The sequence below is a fragment of the Phascolarctos cinereus genome, unplaced genomic scaffold (assembly GCF_003287225.1).
Source record: "Phascolarctos cinereus isolate Bilbo 61053 unplaced genomic scaffold, phaCin_HiC Scaffold_9;HRSCAF=440, whole genome shotgun sequence".
Lineage (NCBI taxonomy): Eukaryota > Metazoa > Chordata > Mammalia > Diprotodontia > Phascolarctidae > Phascolarctos > Phascolarctos cinereus.
The window spans coordinates 50,620,213-50,642,936 of record NW_027556402.1 but is presented as its reverse complement, the minus strand read 5'-3'; the positions used below and the strand labels follow the sequence as shown (position 1 = coordinate 50,642,936).

The 22,724-nt window shown below is 37.2% G+C and overlaps 1 pseudogene; it reads right to left on the bottom strand.

Moving 5' to 3' along the window:
- Window positions 1-340: 340 nt before the first annotated feature.
- Window positions 341-1,487, bottom strand: LOC110218590 (NADPH-dependent 3-demethoxyubiquinone 3-hydroxylase, mitochondrial-like; annotated as a pseudogene).
- Window positions 1,488-22,724: the final 21,237 nt, after the last annotated feature.

Sequence of the window (22,724 nt, the reverse complement as noted above, 5' to 3'; positions counted from 1 at the left end):
TTCCCTAGATATCTCTTCAATTTCCAATTCTTAGCCACCACTATAAATATTTTTGTACAAATAAGTTCTTTCCCCTTGTTTTGGTTACCTCTGTGGAATACAGACCTAGCAATGGTATTTCTAGATCAAAGGGTATACCCTTTGGGCATAATTCCAAATTGTTCTCCAGAATGGTTGGATCAGTTCACAACTCCACCAAAAATGCATTAGTGTCCCAGTTTTCCAGTTTTTTTAAAGTAGAATTATTCAATTCATTAACAAAATTCACAACAAAGTTCATATTACAAATATAGCTCCTTCAGTTACTCTCATCTTTTATATAATACCACAAAGAATTATTTTAAATTCCTTCTGATAAATATTTTGCAGCTCTGCATCCAACCTGAATAGCACCTTTCAAGATGGAGTATGCCAGTGCCAGTTCTGCATCATGATCAAGCCCAGTGTCATGGTGTTCTAGCTCCTCATCAAAATTTTTCAATTATCCGAAGGAGTTCTTCACGTTTATCTGTATCCTCTTCCATTAATATCTTAATCTGGTTGTTATAATGGTGTGCTATTGACCTCTATAGCCACAGTGCAAGCCATTGCCCCTTCCTTCCCAAGCAAAGCTGTTCCAGCACCCAATACAAATCCTATTATGTTCCATCAGAATAGTTAGTTGGACTCTAAATGTAGCCATCAACTCATTAAACTTTTTCAAATGGGCCTTTTCTTTATCCCACATTTTCTGAATGACTGATTTGACACTTGTTCTACCTAGTACACCAATTTGTCCAGCATATATGCAGTTTGCTCTATATTCCCCTGCATGACGCACCCAGATGACATGATCTATAGGAGCATGGTTGATATTTTCTTTCTTTCTTTCTTTCTTTCTTTCTTTCTTTCTTTCTTTCTTTCTTTCTTTCTTTCTTTCTTTCTTTCTTCTTTCTTCCTTTCTTCCTTTCTTCCTTTCTTCCTTTCTTCCTTTCTTCCTTTCTTCCTTTCTTTCTTCCTTCCTTTCTTTCTTTCTTTTTCTTCTTTCTTCTTTCTTTCTTTCTTTCTTTCTTCCTTTCTTCCTTCCTTCCTTCCTTTCTTTCTTTCCTGTCTTCTTTCTCTTTTCCTCTCTCTCTCTCTCTCTCTCTCTCTCTCCTCTCTCTCTCTCTCTCTCTCTCTCTCTCCCTCTCTCTCTCCTTCTCTCTCTCTCTCTTTCCTTCTTTATTTTTTTGGTGAGGCAATTGGGGTTAAGTGACTTTCCCAGAGTCACACAGCTAGTAAATGTTAAGTGTCTGAGGCTGGATTTGAGCTCAGGTCCTCCTGACTCCAAGGCCAAAGCTCTATTCACTGTGCCACCTAGCTGCCCCTTCATGGTTGATATTTTCGTAGGTCATTCCTGTACCCCCAAATCTGATGCTGACACTTCTTGCATAACTTGAGGGGAGCCTCTGAGCTCCAGAATACAGCCTCCAAAGCCAAGAAGCCATAGCTGTCACAGAGCAGCCCATTATCATCCAGACCCTAGCCAAATCTCCCCAGAGAATGAAAGAAGTGAAAGAGCTCTCAGCACATGTTGATGATGGGCCCTCCAACATCTACCATTTTCCTTTTTATCATATTAACCAATCTGTTTTGGGCAGAAATTCTTCCCCTTCCAAATTAATTTTTTTTTAACTAGGTACAAGAGGCCATTTTCTGCCTCATTTCTTTCTTAGCCTTAATCACTGAATGGTCATTGCCTCACTCAAACTGAGACCTATTAAAGACCTTAGCTTAAAAAGGTCAAGGTCTCCCACTGCATCCAGGACTATCTGTGAGCATTCTGATCTATATATATCTTGCCGTTGGACCAAGATGGTTCTAGAAGAGAAAATGAGGATAGTGACTTTGCACAGCCCACCCTCACTTAAATCCCATTCACTTGCATCTCGTGACATCACCTACCTGATGTCATGGTCCTCTTCAAGAACAGAGGCCAAAAAATGTCAATATGATAGGAAGCAGCATCATGAAGGCTTTGGTCACCCTGAGAGAGTGAGTGTAAGTCCAGTGTCACCCCTTTATTGGATGCAGATCTTTGCTCCTAATCATGTTGTAGCAAAGTCCTGATTCTGGTACTTCATTTCCCAGCTGAAAAAGATGAAAAAGTTCTCTGGAGAAATTATATACTGTGGAGAGGTCTTTGAAAAGTCCTCTCTTAGGGTGAAAAACTTTGGCATCTGGCTGTTCTATGATTCCAGGAATGGGACCTACAACATGTACAGGGAGTACAGGGACTTGACCACTGCTGGTGCCATCACTCAGTGCTAGCGAGTCCATCACTGTGCCTGGGTCCACTCCATCCACATCATGAAAGTGGAAGAAATTCCTGCCACCAAGTGCCACTGGCCTGCAGTCAAGCAGTTTCATGACTCCAAAATCAAGTTCCTTCTGCCCCACAAAGTCCTGCATTGCCAGCACAATCCGTGCTTTTCCTACCAAAAGGCCCAACACGTTCTTCTTACTGCAGAGAAATGGAGGCGCGTATTTTATTTGATCTGTTTTAATAAATTTCCCAGTTGGGAAAAAGAGACATATGAAGCTGTTTGAATGGTCTCAAAATTCTGTGACAAATTTTTAGTCAAGTTGTTGCCATTTAAAAGTTACTGATTTTAAAAACTAATAACTTAAAACTGCCAAGAACAAATGATCTATAAAAACAATCCTTCCCTCCTGAAGTTTTTACAATGCATTGTAATCATGAATGGCCAATTGAAAATAACAGTTCTGAGACTATTCATCCACCACTGAATAAGACTGGGGTGGTTCAGACTGGTGGTAGCTCAGACTTGTTTTAATTTGCATTTGTCTGATCAACAGTAATTCTGAACATTTTTTTCCATATGACTATAGATAGCTTTGATTTCTTTGTCTGAGAGCTGCCTGTTCATATCCTTTGACTATTTGCCAGTTGGGGAATGACTTGAATTCTTATAAATTTGACTCTGCATTCTATATATTTGGGAAATCAAAACTTTATTAGAGATACTTGCTGCAAAATTTTCCCCAGTTTTCTGCTTTCCTTCTAATTTTGGTTGCATTGGTTTTGTTTGCGCAAAAAATTTTAAATTGTATGTCATCAAAATTATCCATGTTATATTTCACAACGCTCTTTACATTTTGTTTGGTCCTAAGTTCCTCCCTTATCCACAAATCTGACAGCTAAACTATTCCATGCTCTTCTAATTCGCTGATGGTTTCACGTGTTACTTGTAAGTCATGTACTCATTTTGACCTTATCTTGATTGGTCGATACCTACTTTCTGCCATACTATTTTCCAGTTTTCCCAGAAGTTTTTGTCAAATAATGACATTTTGTCCCCAAAGCTTGGATCTTTGTGCTTATCAAACACTAGATGACTATCACTAATCTAGCATTTCATTTCTTAGCCAGTATCAGATTGTTTTGATAATTACCACTTTATGTTGCAGTTTGAGATCTAGTAAGGCTAGAACACCATTATTTGTTCCTTAAGAATACTTGACTTTATGAATCATCTCTAATAGAGCTCATATTTGGTGTTTTCATGACTATCTTTGTTGGACATTGGAATGCATTGCAGATTTAAGGTAGTTAAATGGGGTCAGGCACTATGAGTCTAACATATATTGAGGTGAGCTTCAGTGGAATTGACCTTGGATCAACAACGGCATTAAGAAGAGTGGAGTGGAATTACAGGAGCTGACAACAATAGAAGTATGGAGGAATGGAGGAAGCTGAGTTCAACAGCGGTGATAAAAGGTGGGGGACATTTGGATCTTCTTCTTTTTGTGGGTATGAACACTCTTCAACACTGCCTTCTTGGCCTTCAAGGCCTTGGACTTAGCTTCTATCTTGCGAGGGGACAACCACTTCCTTCTTCACCTTCGGCACCATCTTGGGGGAAAGGCCCACTTTACTTTCCAAGAGTGGAGAATACTACTCCTCCCTTCAGCGTTCTAGTGGTTATCACAATGGATTGAGTTTTCTAATATAGTTGTTTATGAGTCTCCAGCCTAAGTGTACTCCTAATATCAACCAACTGGCAGAACTCAGCTTCTAGAAAAGATAAGTAGTTACTGGAAATGTGTAGAGAAAAAAATAAAACTTACAAATTATTTGCCTCTTCTCCCACCTAGTGGGCACACTCTTCTCTTGTACACACACACACACACACACACACACACACACACACACACACACACACACACACCATGGTTTCTGGGGAAAGCGGTTTTAAATTTAAAGTACCATAGGAGTAAAAGACATGTTCAGAGAACACATGTGGTTGAATGCTGTCTCCCTACTCCTGGACCCAGAGGAGTCCCCAAGAAGTTTGCTTCTGAGCATGGCATTGACAATGGATAAACCATTTCCTCTCTCAAATACATGAGCTCTTCTTAGGGCATATCATCTTCAATGACTATCTTCTCTTCAGTGGCTGCTCTTCCTCATCAGTTTGTTCTTGGAGACCTCTGCTCCTACGATGGAGTTTCTTGTGACCAATATTACTCAGTTCAAAACCATAAATATTTATTAGTGCATATTATATGCCAGGTGCTGTGTTAAGCACTGGGGTTACAAATAAGCAAAAAAAGAAAGATGATTTCTACCCTCAAGGAGTTTACAATCTAATGGTGGAAGACAAGACACCAAAGGAAGCCAGAAGGTGAGGCAGTCTCTAGTCAGCTCCAATTGCTGTGTGACCTCTGATGTCTCCAATGACTTTTCTATTCTCACCAGTACCCTGGGCATTCCCATCTCAGCATATTCCGTGACCTAAAATCAGGAAAGAAACAAAGATGACATGATCACAGGCCATGGAAGCCAGGTGGGAGATACAGCAACTGTTCTGCCCCTGCCAAATAGCACGTAAGTCAGTCACTCAGTCAGTCAATAAACATTAATTAAGCTTGTTAAGTTTATTGACTGATGACATAACAGTCCTCCTTTTTTTTTTTTAAAGCCACCAAGGGAGAGAATGAGAGATCATGTGTTTGAATCTTCTGTAAGCACAATGTGTTCTGGCTCATCCTTACCTAAGTTATAAGTCTTTGGGGCTCCTTAGCCAACCAGAAGACACTTCATCAGTCCTTAGAACCAGCCCCTCAGTTATCCATGGCAAGCAATCAGCTCCCCAAGACTCCATATCTGGATTGGAACTGGAAAGGTAATATTGAGCATGTTCTGTATAACCCCCTAGCAAGGACAAATGTTCTAAGGATTGGGCCCTCATGGGCCAATCTCCCTTTTATAGATACATTCATTCATAATGTAATTAGATACAAAGTGTTCAAGGACTAGCACCTCTGGTGTGAGGGCTGCTGAGCCCTTTTCAGGGCTGCTCATCCACTTTTGGTGTCCACCTGGTTCTCAACTCTCACCTGTAGCTTCAAGAAGCAGTAGTATTCACAGCAGCCACACCCTGGTAAAACTGTCTTAGCAGGCAGGCTAAACCAGGCTGAGGGTAACTAACAGACCTCAGACCTGTCAGTGAATTAAGGGGATGTCTACCCCAAGCGTGTGAAGACTTCCCCTGGCAGAATAGACAGATGAGAACAATATGTTCCAATGGCCACAAAGGAAGCTGAAGCAGATGCTATGGACAGCTTAGAGCTTGGTTAGCCATCAAAGAAGCCAAGGTCATCCACAGCATCTGAGGCCATCACCAGTCATCCTGACTTCTTGACTTGTCACTGAACTTTGATGATTCTGGAAGAGAGAGTGAGGCCAACAACTTTGTGCAACTCTGCCTCTCTTAAATCCAATTCATGCTCGAGTCAAGATATCACCCCGTGATGTCATTGGTCTCCTTCAAAAATGAAGAATAAACAACGACAATTAGCCTTGAAAATGCTAAAGTACATTAAGTACATATGTTATACCTTTGAATGAAAGGGCAACTTAATGATGAGTTTTGCATGAATTTCAGTTCTGAGAATCTGAGACCATTGTTAAAGTCTAGATAATTGTGGGAAATATGACCCCTTCAATCAGCGTAGCTCTATTATAGTGGTCTTTTTAAATATCCAATTGTATTTATTTGTTGGTCCATCTCAGAAATATGATACTGTAATATGTGAAAAATGACAGAAATTCCCTAAATGAATTTTAACCTAAAATATTGATGGAATACTTTAGAGGATGAAATCTATGCTTAGGAGATTTGAGTTAAATTAGAAATTAAGGCCATAGACAAATGATGTCACCTTTTCTTTTTATGCTCATTTTGTTTGAATTTTCTGTTTTTGCTTTTGTTTTTTGCTAATGTTGCTTCTTCTGAGCCATAAAATCCCTTATCCAAATTCCCAAAGACCTATAGTTATCCACATGAAGGAGTGAACTCTTGTGCTCTGGAAAAGTTTCTTAAACTCCAGTGAAGGTATATCCAATACATTTTCCAAGTGTGACATGTGAGTCAAATTCTCCCTTACCACCTCTCCCCCTTCACTCTTATTTTACTTCCTCATTTTCTCCCTTGACAAATTACAATGCCCAAAGCATCTACCTGGGAAGAGAGATAATAGTTTCTTACTTCCCCACTAATCACAGCCCTAGAATCTCTAAAACCTAGGAGATTGAGGAGGTATCATTTTATAAATATCAGAGGTACAGATAATTATATATAATTGGAAAAATTGGAGCAACATTTTTGGTGCTGTCTCCCCACCATGAATTGATCTGAGATTATAGCCTACCTATGTTTGATAGTATAGACCTAACTTCAGAGAAGGACCAGAAGAATTACAACCCTCTACCTCCCCACCCCTATCCCCAGCCACTTCATTTCTGGTTTCTAATACATCTGCTGTCTATAAAGAACACCATTCAATAACTTTGATTTGGATATGCAAGCTTCTTGTAAGAACTATCATTATTCTCTCTGGTATTTGTTGTTGTTATTCAGTCATGTCTGACTCTTCATGACCCCATCTGTGTTTTTCTTAGCAAAGATTCTAGAGTGGTTTGCCATTTCCTTCTCTAGATCATCTTACAGGTTAAGAAATTGAGTCAAACCGGGTTAAGTGACTTGCCCAGGGTCACACAGCTAGTAAGTGCTTGAGGCCAGATTTGCTTTGCTTAAAGAGCTCCAAAGAGGGGAAACCCACTATCTCCTAATGAATGTCCCATTCACTCTATTTTGGGACAGCTCAAACTATGAGGATGCTTCTCCTGAGATCAAACCTCTTTGTAACTTCTATCCATGGCTGCTGGTTGTGCTCTTTGGGACCAAACAGAAAACAAGTCCAATTCCTCTTCCATGTAAAAGCCTTTCAAATATTTTAAGACCACAACCATGCCTCCTCTCAGCCTTCTCTCCTCCAGATGAAACTAGAACTCGTCTTCATATGAACTAAGCTTAATAAGGCTTTTCAACCCTCCTGGTTGACTGTGGTACTCAAAACTAAACAAAAACTCCAGCTGAATTTTGACCAGGGCAATATGTATGTTGCAATAATTCAGTTCCCAAGTTCAGAAAACATTGCCTTTGTTAAAGCACTTCAAGGTCACATGAGCTCATTTGGATCCACATCTCAGTGCTGACTCATCTCGAGATTGTATCCCACTGAAGGACCTAATTTTTTTTTTCAGACAGCCTTACCAAACCATGCTCCCCTACGATGAGTTCAGCTGAAGCCTTTCTGGAGATAATGAGATTCAAATAAACCGGTCAATGAGATAATGCATAGATTCAAATAGGTTGGTCAATGAAATATGAAACTAACAGGGGCCCCTGTGCCCTGGGCAAATGGGCTGGAAAATGGCATAATGATGTGCCTAGACATGTGTAAAACATAACTAAAAGCATATCTAACTACCACCACACCCTTGCCTAAGTGTCCTGGTTACCTCACCTTCCTGTTGCTGGTTACCTTATCTTTCTGTCCCTGATTATCTGATCTCCCTGCCCAGGATAGGTTTTCCTCTATAAGAATCTCTAGCTTCTCCTAACTAAGGTGGGCTGTCTCTCTTTAAGAGCTGCCCCTTTTTAAGCTGGAGTCTCCCTTAAGGGGTATCTTCCTTAAGGGAGTGTCTCCCTTAGGGGGATTCAACCTCCATTAAGGAGGAGCCTGCTTGGTGTGTTACCTGACATAAATGCCTTTACTTGATTTGGAGACAGCCTGAGCAAATTATTTCAAGAGGACACCACTACACACACACACCTTATATCTCATCATCTGGACCCTAAATTTTAATACCCAATGGTCAGAGTATAATTATGTAGAAGAGGACTAAGGTCCAGGCAGCATCTTATCTAGAGGATACAATATGCTTCTCTATAAGCCTAAGTCTTCTGACCAATTCATCAACTCATCATACAAGAATTTATTCAGTAACTACTTTGTGTCAGGCACTGTGATAGGTACTAGAGTTACAAAGCCAAAAATAAAACAGTCCCTGCCTTCAAGGAGCTTACATTCTACTCAGAGAGACAAGTAAACAAAAGTGTATACCCAAAATAAACACATAAAAATAAATGAAGTATAATTTTTTTGGGGGGGAGGCACTATCAGCTGGGTAAACAGGAAGTGACATCTGAGCTGAACTTTAAAGGAAACTTCAATATTCTAAGAGATGGAGATGAGGAAGGAGAGAAATGTACAAGCTTCATATACTTTGGTCACTCAGCTTCCAAGAGTAACCACTTTTGATTCCTGTCGTTTCACTAGTTCCATGTGGAATACCCTAGCCTGGCTCAAGGTCACCTATTATCTTAGAAAGGAATATAACCTAATGAACTCAAGACTTCAATCTCCATCTTTCATTTGGAGAGAAGAATTTTTTTTTTGCTTTTTTGTATCCTTTTTTTTGGCTGACATGCCTACAAGAAAATTTATTTTGCATGGCTTCACATGTATAACTGACATCATATTGTTTGTCTTCTCAAGGAGTAAGGGAGAGAATTTGGAACTCAACATTTTAAAAAACGAATTAAAATTTTTTAAATGTCATTGGGAAATTTTAATAAAAATAGAGACTTTAAAAAAAATAATACATTTTCAGTCTTGATGATGTTAGAGGTCTTACAGAACAGGAGCTAGCATTCACCAGGGACAGAATCCTAGATCTAGAGCTAACAGAGACCTTCTAGTCCAATTCATTCATTTTGAAGTTGAGGAAAATGAGGTCTAGTGAGATTAAACCACTTGACCAAGGTCATACAGGTAGATCAGAAGCAAGATTAGAACCCTATATCCTCTCACCTCCAAGCCAGTGCTCTTTCTACTGTTGTCTCCCCAGGAACACAGAGGCCTTTTTAAACAGGAAGAGGAAAAGAATTTGAATCTATCAACCATCCACAAGTTCCAGATCTGTAGAGAATTACTTCAGCATGCATTTAGAAATTGTCCGCCATGAGGCAATGTGTCATAGTAGGTAGAAAGCTTTTCTTGGAGTCAGGAAGACCCAGGTTCCAGGCCTCCCTCTGACTCATACTGGTTGTGTGACCCTCAGCAACCTCTTAGTGCTCTAGGAAACCCTCTAAGTCTATAAGCTGCAGAAAAGTTGCTGATCTAAATTGGTAGAGAAAGTTTCTTCACCAAGATTTCCTCACGTTGATGAAAGCATGGCAAGAGGTGGGGGGGAAGGCAGGAAATATTCTCTCTGAGCTCCAATTTCAACCTCAGTAATTTTTTGCCCCTAGATGTCCCCCCAACACTTGAAACCCCAAATGCACCAAACTAAATTAATCAACTTTTCCCTTTGTGTCCATTATCCTCCCACTCCCAAGTCTCTATTTCTTTCAGGCACTCAGATACTCTGTCATCATAGTCATGAAAGCTTGAAACCTTAGAGGTGTCCTTGACTCTTCCACTCTGGCCAGAATCAATCCTAAGGAAGCTTAATCAAGATAACTTGATAACTTCAACTTGCTAAGTGTGTACAAAGGCCTTTGGAGCATTTGATAAGGACTGATATAGACTATAGAACATAGACATGTCAATCGGTTCAAAGAGGACAAATACAATTGCTCATTGGGTCTCAGAGTCTGAGGCTGCTCCAAGATGAATTGTTCTCTTAGGTAAAGTGTCTCCTAGGAAATAGGTTTCAGTAAGTTGGGCTACAGCCAAGTTGACTTTCCTTTGGAAGGGACCTTATGGGTGATTGCAAATGCACCATTCCTTTGAGAGTCCCTTTCTTAAAAGCTCAGCTCATATCAACAGTTCCTAAAAATCTCTCTCTTCCCTCATGAAATCTTTCATGATCTCACCAGCTGAAAGTGTTCCTCTCCTCAAATATCCAGAGAGAACTTTGTCATGATCTCTCTTTTGCACCTAGCACTAAAAGGGTTTTATGCATATGACATGTCCTACCCATATCCCTCCCTTCCACTTTTAGGAGACTATAATCTCCTTGAGAGAAGAGACTATATTATTTTTCTTCTTTGCATCTTCAGTGCTTAGCATATTGCCTTATACAATGTAGGTAAATGAAAAAAAAAAGTCTGTTGAATAAGAATTGAATTAGCAATATAAAAATGAAAGAGTTTCTATGTCTTTATTTACACGAATAAAAGAATGAGACAAGGCTCCATAGATCAACTGGAGTTACACTCCTGACTCACTCTATTCAATCAACTCTCTGGATATCAAGCAGGGGTTTCTGTGTTATCCCAATAAGTTCTATGTCACTCAGCAAAGATCCAATGCCAGGGTAGGTGCCCTAATTCAGTAGATCAGGCTTTCCCTATATCACAATGCTGACCTTAGAGTCAGGTAGACCTAAGCTTGAATTCAGCTTCAGACACTTTCTAGCCATGTGACCATAGGTAAGTCATTTAACATCTCTGTCTATTTTCCCAACTGTAAAATGGGTATAATAATTGTACCCACCTCATGGAATCGAGGCAGCTGGTAGCTCAATGGAGAGAGTACTGGGCCTGGAGTCCAGAAGACCTGAGTTCAAATCAAGTCTCAGATATTTTCTAGCTGTGTAACCCTGGACAAGTCACTTAACCTCTGATTGCCTGACAAAAGGATCAATCAGAGAAGGAAATGGCAAGCCACTCCAGTATCTTTGCCAAGAAAACCCCATGAACAGTTGGTCCATGGGGTCACAAAGAGTTGAACACAACAACCTCATGTAATTATTATGAGGATCACATTAGAAAACATATGCAGAGTGCCTTGCAAATCTTAAAGTATTGTATAGATATTAGCTGTCATTATTACATTTAAAAAATTAATGCAAGTAAAATAGTACAGTATCAACCATATAGGGAGATTCCATACTTTACAATTTAAGTCCCACCTCTCATAATCTTTTTTTTTAACGGCCTCAAGGAACTTTAATGTAAAATTATTGCAATGAATATTTAAATCTCCCCAAATTCTTATCCCCAGGCAATCTGATAGCTCCAGAAAGAGCTACCAATCTATCAGTCCTTTCTGTGTTCAAACTCTCTACCAGAGCTTGTCAACACAAAGAAATCCATTATAATAGTTTCCTGCAAAAACAGAATCCAAGGAATTGTCAATCTGTTCAAGAGCCAACTTGCTTTGGAAACCAGAACACCTGCTCTCACATTCCACGGGTTAAAAAGTTATTTCATTTGAATCTTTGCAGAAACCTTATCATGTCAGAGAAACGGCTGACACATGACATGCTCACACTTGAGCAGTTGTAATTTAAGTAAGATTCTAATGTACGGTGAAGTTGTAACTATAATGTAAAGCCATGTATAACATTAGGATTTAAAAACATACAGCCCTAAAACATGAACTTACTTTGACATAAAAAGAAATATGGCACAGAGACAGCAGTGAGAACATCTGCTAATTGCCTATGCATGTAGGGCTCAGTACAAACTCAAGGAGGCTTCTTTTGGGGGCACATTCTTTCTTTCAATAGCTGAATTCCCTATTTTTTTTCTCATTGTAACCTGAGATTATGAGCTCCACCAGCCAGTCCTAGTCTTTTGCTCTTTTTTGTCCTGGTGCCCTTTGATAGTGAATTATGGAACTATGCATTCTCGGAGGGTGGAGGGGGAAGAGTGCAACGTCAGTGAGCCTGATGTCTTATTGGGTTTTTTCAACATTACTCTCATTGCCTTCAAGGATTAGCCATTTTTGATGTGCTTTTTCTTTCCCCAAGCAGGAAAACTAAAAGCAAGTATCATTTCGTGAGTTTAAAATGGTTTGTACTTACAATTTTCACTGTACATTACACCTTCATTTGAATTATAACACATGTAAACATTCTGGTCTAAGAAGAGAATAAGGTTTCTGAGAAAAAAGTTAATGAATTCAAATCCTGCTCTTTCTGTCACATAGATCACCTAGATAACATTTATTACCACAAAATAAGCATCATTTTGAAAGAATGTTTAAACTAGTTTGTGTTCAAGAAACCAAATACTCCATCATTATTTCATAATCCATCAGACTTTTTATATGTCTTATATATAAACCTGACAGTTTATTCACTTGAATTTGGGTCAAACAAGACATCTAGTTCTGAATGCTGATAGCTCTCAGTGCTGTGAGAACTTACGAGTTTGGCAAAATACTCAAAGTATATAAATTATACTATAATATGATATATAATATAATATAATATACAATATAATACAATGTAATACATAATATAATATTGCAATGTAATATAATATAATGTAATGTAATGTAATACAATGTAATACAATATGATACGATATGATACGGCATGGCACGACACAACATGACACGACACAATACAACACAACACAACACAACACAATATAATATAATATAATATAATATATTAAATATTGCTTGCTTATAAAGCAAGAATTAGAATGCACCAAATTGTCCCTACTTTGCTTATGGAAAGGAAAACAATTCCCCAAAGGTCAAGCTTATTCTGTAGGGTATCTCATTCAATAAGACATAACAAAGAGAAGAATGAAAAAAACTCGAAATACAATTATGTTCATTATATTTGCCTTAAAATACTGGTGTAAGCAAGCAAACTATTTTAGCTTCTATCGTCAAGCAAAATGTTTAATAGGAAAAAAACCCAAACATCTGTTAAGCACATACTATGTGCTTACAAATATTACCTCATTTGATTCCTGCAATAACCCTGAAAATTAGGTGATATTTTTAGTCATTTCTGTCATGCCCAACTCTTCATGATCCCATTGGGGTTTTCTTGGAAAAGATACTGGAGTAGTTTGCCATTTCCTTCTCTAGCTCATTTTACAGATGAGTTACAGGGTTAAGTGACTTGCCCAAGGTCACACAGCCTAGTAAGTGTCTGAGGTCAAATTTGAACCAGATCTTCCTGACTCTAAGCCCAGGGTTCAATCCACTGTGCCACCCAGCTGCCCAGACAAGTTATATGCAGGACCATTAGCAAACAATCAACAGGAGGAAAATACTAGAAGGATTGTTAAAAATGTGATTTTGAAAATTCTAAACTGCTCCTGAAAGGAAGATCCATCTTTTCACACAGATGTTTTCCCAGAAACACTATATGGTCACCCAAAGATCAGTGGAAAGATTCATGGTAGGCACAAAATAGTCTGTACTAGAGATGTCAAACTGAAATAGAGACAGATCTCTGTGGCCACCTATTGAAAACCACAAAACCACAAAATAGAAAACCACAAATTAATGCTATCTATATTGTTTTACATTTTCTGTGGGCCTTTTTGTGGCACGGGGGCTGGGCATTTGACAATTCTAGGCTATCCTGTATTTTCAATTATTACCTAAAAGCAATAAGTGACCTAAGGAAAAGACAAAAGGGAAAGAAATGAATTGAGGAAAGGTACAAGCGGGAAAGGAGGTGATGAGACTAAGGATAACAGATAGCCTCAGTGCTGTCAGTCAATTAACAAATTCTTGTGCATGGCTATCCACAAAATATAAAAAGACTTAACAGAAGGTGTTCAATACATTGACACTGACTAGTTCCTGTGTGAGATTTTGTGGACAAGAATCCCACAGGAAAAGAAAGAATCCCTGGATGATATTGTCCTGATGTAGGGGATACCTACATTGTTAAAATTGCCAATCATAGATTCACTCAGGTACTGAGTATTTTGTAAGAAAGAAATTTTCAAAGGGCTAAGATGAAAGGCAGGCTGTTTCTATATATATAAATATTCTTTTTTGCTATGGTTTAAGAATACAATTAGTTGGAAAATTATTTTGAATTCATATTATTAATGACAGCTTACGTTTACATAGCACTGAAAGGTTTGCAGAACACTTTATTTTTATTATCTCATTTGTTTCTCACAACCCTATAAGGAAGGGGTTATTATAATTTTATTATTATTATTATTTTACCAGTTTTACAAATAAGGAAACTGAGGCTGACCTACCATCATTTGTGCTGGTCACTATGCTGAGTGCTGGGGATTCAAAGAAAACTGAAAGCAGTGCCCACCCTTAAGGGGCTCACAATCTCATGGGGAAAATAACAAGAAAACAACTATGTACACACAAGAGGCATAGGAAATAATGTAGAGGCAATGCCAGACACCAGGTATCGGCATTAAGGGAAACAGGGAAAGGCTTCTTAGAGAAAATGTGATTTCAGGTGAAACTTGAAAGGTGTCAAAGAAGCCAGGAGGTAACAAGGACTGTCACATTCAAGAAAAAGCAAGCCAAGTAGGTGAAGGTGTAAGAAGACTGGAAAGGTAGGAAGGAGGAAGGTTATGAGGGGGTTTTTAGAAGCCAAACAGAGAATTTTCTATTTGATTGGGGTTACTGAATAAGTGAGAATCATGGTCAAGCCAATCATTTTTCTCTGTTAAGCTCGAAGTAGTCAACTGTCTTGCATGTAGGGATCATTTCATTCTTTGTACTTGTGTGTATACCTGGTACATGGTAAGCTTTGTTGATTGATTGGGTTCTTATTCCAAATTGGCCTTTCTTCTTCGAAGTCTTTATCTTCATTCAGCATCTGCGATGGTGATATCTCCTATGTGTGCACCTCAGGTCTTCAGTCTCTTGCAGAATCTCAAGCACCTTTCCTTGGCAACACTTTCTGCTTTCTTTCTTAGGCAGTCATTTGTTCCCATGTAAGTCACTAGGAGTGGGCAGCGATCATATTTTATAAGTCTCAGGCATTTCCAGTCTCATACTGCTATACGCCTTAGGAAAATAGCAGACTTCTCTACTATTTAATATACTCTGAGCAAAGAGTCACAAACCACCAATAATGGTGGAGCCTTCTCTCAGAGCCAACATGATGAAGCAGAAGCAGCACTGCATTTGAAATTAAAAGATGTGGGTTCAAATCCCCTCTCTGATTCTTACTATAGTAGCCCTGGGTAAGTCTTTTATCTTTCTTGGGTACAATTTCCTCCTCTGTAAATGGAAAAAGAGGAAGCTAGGTAGGGAAGTGGATAGAGTACCAGGCCTGGAGTCAGGAAAATTCATCTTCCTGGGTTCAAATCTTCAGATACTTACCAGCTTGTGTGACCCTGGGCAAGTCATTTAATTCTGCTTGTCTCAGTTTCCTCATCTGTAAAATGAGCTAGAGAAGGAAATAGCAAATCACTCTGATATCTCTGTCAAGAAAATCCCAAGTGGGCTCACAAAGGGTCAGACACGACTGAAAAAGAACAAAAGGACAGGAGTTAGACTAGATAAACTGTAAGGCCTCTTCAAGCTATAAATACATGATACTATAACAAAGGTTAAAATTTCAGCCTGTTACCTACCGTCTGTGTGGCCTGAGGCAAATCAGTTAACTTCTGAGAGCCTCAGTTTCTTCATCTGTATAGTGGAGGGACTGGACTATATAATTGGACTATATAATTTCATTTCTTTTCTTTTCTTTCTTTCTTTCTTTTTTTTTTTTTTTGGCTAGGCAATGGGGTTAAGTGACTTGCCCAGGGTCACACAGCTAATTAAGTGTTATGTGTGTGAGACCAAATTTGAACTCAGGTCCTCCTGAATTCAGGGCTGGTGCTCTATCCACTTCGCCATCTAACTGCCCTCTCTCTTTTTTTTAAAAGGCAGTTGGGGTTAAGTGACTTGCCCAGGGTCACTCAGCTAGTAAGTGTCAAGTGTTTGGTCTGAGGTTGGATTTGAACTCAGGTCCTTCTGACTCCAAGCCTGGAGCTCTATCTACTGTACCACCTAGCTTCCCCCTTTCGTTTCTAAAAAGCGTGATCCTATAGAATTCTGATGAGATCTGTGGATTGCTATGATTAATTTTTGGAATACACATGCAGAAAGAGGGGGAAAACTCTATTATTCTCTTGTGCCTTTCAAAATAGCTTTAGTCAAATGTTAAAGCGTATTGTGTTCTAGACTAAACAGAGAACTTCACGCAGCTCATCAGGAATGCTTTGGACACATCCATTTTCCTGCGTTCCCATTTTCACTTCAGTTTATATATATACATATATATAATTTAACTTTTCACAAGGTAACACTAATGACTCCTTCTTTGCCTGTAGGATCTTTTACGTGTTCAATTTAGACCTGTCCCCCTGAGATTCCTCTGGGGAATTGTCTATGTATCTTTCTTTTCAGGAAAAAATTTTATTGACATCTTTTGGTCTTATATTACCTCAGTTTCTCCCAGAAATCCTCCCTCCCTTCCCTTCCAGAGAACTATCGCATGAAACAGCTTTTTTTTTTCTTTTTTCTTTTCCTTTTTTTTTTTTAGCAAGGCAATTGAGGTTAAATGACTTGCCCAGAGCCACACAGCTAGTGAGTGTTATGTGTCTGAGACTGGATTTGAATTCAGGTTCTCCTGATTCTGGGGCTGGTTCTCTATCCACTGCAGCACCTAGCTGCCCCAAAATAGCTTTTTTAAAAAAGAAGGAAAAAGAGGAAGAAAAAATATCACCAAAACAAATCAATACATGAAAAAGTCTGAAAATATATGCAATTTTCTGCACCTGTGGGTTTCCTATTTCTACAAAGGCATCGGTGGGGGAGGTATGTTATCTTATCTCTATTTTGGAGTCATGTTTATTCTTTGTAATTTTGGACTATTCTCCTTCTTTTACTCTTTAAATTTTTAATATTTTTTTCCTCAATTACATGTTAAAACAATTTTTACGTGTTTTTTTTCTTTTAATGTTTTGAATTTCAAATTCTATCCTTCCCCTTTCCCTGAGACGGTAAGCAACTCAATGTATGTTATGTATGTTGCAATCATGTAAAACATTTCTATGCTAGTCATTTCGTACAAGACTAGAATAAAACAGAAATGAAGGAAGAAAGGAAGAAAAAGAGAGAGAGAGAAAGGGAGAAATAGTTTGCTTCAGTCTGTATTCAGACAATATCAGTTCTTTCTCTACAGGCGGATATCAAGTTCTTTGGAATTCTCTTGGATCATGTATTGCTGATAATAGCTAAGTCATTCACGGTTCTTCATAGTACAATACTGCTGTTACTGTGAACAATGTTCTCCTGGTTCTGCTTACTTCACTCAGCATCAGTTCATGTAAGTCTTTTTTGGCTTTTCTGAAATCATCCTACTCATCATTTCTTATAATGTAGTAATATTTCATCACAATCACATACCACAACTTCTTCAGCCATTCCCTAATTGATGGGCAGCCCCTCAATTTCCAATTCTTAGCTACCACTCAAAGAGCTGCTATAAATATTTTTGTACAAATAGGTCCTTCTATTCTCTCCCCTTTTTATGTCCTTGGGATATAGACCTAACAGTGGTATTACTAGATCCAAAGGATATGTGCAGTTTTATAATCCTTTGGGCACAGCTCCAAATTATTCTCCAGAATGGTTGGATCAATTCACAATTCCACCAACAGTGCATTAGTGTCCCAGTTTTCCCACATCCCCTGCAACACTTATCATTTTTCTTTTTTGTCACATTAACCAATCTAATAGGTGCAAAGTAGTAGCTCAGAGTTGTTTTAATTTACATTTCTTTAATCAATAATGCTTTAGAATATTTTTATATGACTATAGATGGCTTTGATTTCTTTGGCTGAAAATTCTCTGTATCTTTTGATCAATTGGGGAAACAACTTGTGCTCTTTGACTCAGTTCTCTATATATTTGAGAAATGAAGCCTTTTATCAGAAATATTTGTTGCAAAAAGAAATTTCCCAAGTTTTCTGCTTTCCTTCAAATTTCAGTTGTATTGGTTTTGTTTGCACAAAAGCTTTCATTTTATTTAATCAAAATTATCTATTTGATATTTTATAATGCTCTCTGTATCTTGTTTGGTCCTAAATTCTTCCATTATCCACAGATATGACAGGTAAATTATTCCAAGCTCTTCTAATTTGCTTATGGTATTACCTGTTATGTGTAAATCATGTACCCATTTTGAACTTATCATTGTATATTGTGTGGTATGTTGGTCTATACCTAGTTTCTGCCATGCTGTTTTCCAGTTTTCCCAGCAGTTTTTGTCAAATAATGAGCTTTTGTCCTCAAAGCTTAGATCTTTGGGCTTATCATATGCAGGTTACTATGATCATTTACTGTCATGTAATTGTATACCTAATCTATTCCACTGAGCTACCACTCTATTGCTTAGCTAGTACCAGATTGCTTTGATATTTACCACTTTATAATACAGTTTGAAATCTAGTATGGCTAGACCACCTTCCTTCACATTTTTCTTTCATTGATTCTCTTGATATTCTTGACATTTTGTTCTTCCAGATTAATTTTGCTATTTTTTTCTAGCTCTTTAAATTTTTTGGTAGTTTGATTGGTATGAGACTGAGTAAATAGATTAATTTAAGTGGAATTGTCCTTTTTATTATATTGGCTTAGCCTATCTATGAACAATTAATGTTTTCCTAATTATTTAGAGCTGACTTTATTTGTGTGAAAAGCATTTTGTAATTGTGTTTATATAGTTCCTGAGTTTGTCAGTATTTTATATTTTATATATTTACAGTTATTTTGAATGGAACTTCTCATTCTATTTCTGGCTGCTGGACTTTGTTGGTAATATATAGAAAAGCTGATGATTTATGTGGGTTTATTTTGTATCCTGCAACTTTGCTAAAGACAAATAATTATTTCCTCTAGTTTTTTAGTCGATTCTCTAGGATTATCTAAGTATACCGTCATATCTGTAAAGATGATAAGTTTTGTTTCTTTATTGCCTATTCTAATTCATCCAATCTCTTTTTCTTCTCTTGCTGCTATAGCTAGCATTCCCAGCATAATATTGAATAACAGGGGTGATAGTGTCCTTGCTTCACCACTGATTGTATTGAGAAGACTTCTAACTTAACCCCATCACAGACAATGCTTGTTAATGGTTTTAGATACATATCATTTTATTTATTTATTTAAAATTATCATTTTAAGGTAAGCTCCATTTATTCCTATACTTTCTAGTGTTTTTTGATAGGAATGAGTGCCGTATTTTGTCAAAGGCTTTTTCTACATCTATTGAGATAATCATTAAATAAGTTTTTAATCATAATGTTTTTCTACATCACCTGAATATCTCCCAGTAACTCTCCCTTTTTCTATCTGAAACATCTCATATAGCAAAAAATATTTTTAAAGAAAAAAAGTAATAAGAAAAAAACACCCAAACTGAACAACATATAGAAAAAGTTTTAAAATACTGGAAATACATGCAATATTTCATACTTGTTGACCTCCCATCTATGCAAAGGAATGGGATGGAGGTGCTTCCTCATATCTCTTTTTGTTATTCTTGTTCTTTGCAATCTTGCAATATTCACTTCTAATTTTTTGTTTCTTGTTCTGTTTACATCGTTGTAGTCATGTATATTGTTTTCTTTATTGTGTTTACTTGACTTTGTATCATATCATGCAAGTCTTTCCATACTTCCCGTATCCATCATAACCATTCTTTCTTAGGGCTCAGTAAAATTCCTTTGCATTCATGTATCATGGTTTATTCAACTATTCCCTAATTCATAGTCATCTATTTGGTTTTCAATTCTTTGCTATCACAAGAATGCTACCATAAATATTTTAATGTTTATGGGGATTTTGTTCTTATCAATGACCTCCTTAGATATATGCCAAGTAGTAGAATCTCTGAGCCAAAGATGTAGAACTTTTAGTCACTTATTTGCATAATTCCAAATTGCTTTACAAAATGATTACTGTATACTGATTCATAACTCCCCCAACAATGTACTGGTGGGCTTTTCTTCCCACAACCCCTCCAATATTGACTATTCCCATCTTTCATCATCTTTAACAATTTGCTTGTTGTGAGGGAAAACATCAGAGTTGTTCTGATTTGCATTTCTCACTTTTTTAGTGATTTGGAGTATTCTTTCACATAGTTATTGATACTTTGCAATTTGGGGGGGAACTGTTTATCCATATCCTTTGATCACTTAACTATCAACATAGATACAGACATACAGTGTTAGTTGTCTATATTTTTGATACCAAATTTTTATCTGAGAAATTTAATATGATGATTTTCACCCATTCAATCACTTGCATTTTTAATCATTGATTTTGTCTCTGCAGAAGCTTTGCAATTTCATATAATCAGCTTTATCTATTTTTATCTTTTGCAACTGCCTCTGCCACTTATTTGGTTAAGAATACACATCCTGCCCATAGCTGTGAAAGCTATGTGATCTGTTTCTCTCCTCTTTTTTTGTATTATGATGTTTAGTGCTAATGTTCCATATTCATTTTTATTTTAATGAGGAATATGGAATAAAGTGTTAGTCTAAGCTTAATTTCTGCTATACTGCTTTCCAGTTTTCCTGGAAGTTTTTAACAAATAGGGAATTCTTTCCCAAGTAAGTTATGATTTTTTACTTATTGAATATTGAGTTGTTAAGTTCTGTTATTTATCATCTTCCCTTGTCTGGTCTAATTCATTGATCTCATTCTCAACTTCTTTCTTTCTTTCTTTCTTTCTTTCTTTCTTTCTTTCTTTCTTTCTTTCTTTCTTTCTTTCTTTCTTTCTTTCTTTCTTTCTTTCTTTCTTTCTTTTTTTTGCCAGGCAATCAGGGTTAAGTGATTTGCCCATGGTCAAACAGTTAGTAAGTGTCAAGTGTCTGAATCCAGATTTGAACTCAAGTCCTCCTGACTCCAGGGCTGGTTCTCTATTCACTATGCATCACTCTCAATTTCTTAACCAAAGCCAAAAATTTTTGATGAGAGCTGCTTTACAATGTAGTTTGAGATTTGGAAGTGCTATTTCCCCTTTATCTCTATTTTTTTTCCATTTTTTATTCATATTCTAGATTTTTTATTTCTGCAAATGAATTTTGTTATTATTTTATCAAGTTCTATAAAGTGTCCCTTTAACAGTGTGGTGATCATAGATTACCAAAAATGTAAATAGTCTTTGAGAATAGTATTATTTTTATTATATTGGCAAGGCCCAGCCATGAGTACTTAATATTCCTTCAGTGATTAAGTTGTTCTTTGTTTCTTTAAGGCACACTTTATGATTGAATTTGCAGTATTTTACCAGAATTCTATCAGAATTACCACTATTTTGTGCATTTTGGTAGGTTGATCACTAAATATTTTACGTATTTTGTAGTTATTCAGAATGGAATTTTTCTTTCTATTGTTACCTCTTGAATTTTGTTATTATGGTATAGAAATGATGTTGAGTTTTTAGAGTTTATTTTGTGGTCAACAACCTTGCTGAAGATTTGTCTTAATTAATACATTTGTTGATTTCTAAGGATTTTCCTAGGATTTATATGCATCATGTCATCAGCAAATAAGAACAGTTTTATCTTCTCTTTGCATATCATTAAGCCTTCAATTTCTTTTTCTTCTCATATTGCTATTAATAGTGTTTCTAGGATTATATCGAATAATAGCAGTAAGAGTGGACATCCTTACTTTATTCCTATGTAAACCTTGGTTTTACTTTTTTTTTTTCCCTAGGCAATAAATCTTTTCTGGGTATCGGTACTAAGACAACACAGCAGAACAATTCTGACTCTGTCAGTCAATTAAAAAAAAAACTTATGAGTGAAGTAATTTGGAAACATTTCTACTCTAGTGTGTTTAGAAATCTATTTAATAGTTTCACATTAAAATTTTTCAGGAGAGGGGCAGCTGGGTGGCGCAGTGGATAGAGCACTGGCCCTGACATCAGGCGGACCTGAGTTCAAATTTGGCCTTAGACCAAACACTTGACACTTACTAACTGGGTGACCCTGGGCAAGTCACTTAACCCCAATTGCCTAAAAAAAAATTCAGGAGAGATTTATTTTTAAACTAGTTTTTATTGATGTATTCTGTTTCTCATATTCCAAAATGTTATCCCATATAACAAGTAGTATCTTTTAGAAGGGGGGAGGGAAGCACAAGTAATCAATACATTGAAAAAAATCTGAAAACTTGTGTAATATGTAACACCTGAAGGGTGTTTGCAGTCTGGAAGACCTGAGTTCAAATCCAACACTTACTAGCTGTATAACCCTAGGCAAGTCTCTATCTGAGACAGTCTGCCTCAGTTTCCTGAGTTGTAAAATGGTGAATGATAATAGATAATATTGTAGTACCAGGATTGTTGTGAGAATCAAATGAGATGATATTTGCAAAGCACTTAGCACAGTGCCTGACACATACTAGGTGCTTAATAAATGCTTTTTCCTATCCTCTTTGCTTAACAATGAAATCACAAATCCCAGCCCTCCTTGTGAACCTATTACTGGGGAAACAGTGCTTTTAATACAGCTGAGATCTTAATGGAACACAAACTAAACAAAGATCTAATGGCAAGGGTTTTCTTTCATAGTTAGTTTTCTTCAATTTATACCCTAGGCTTCCTTGGCTACTTCACTACTGATAATTTC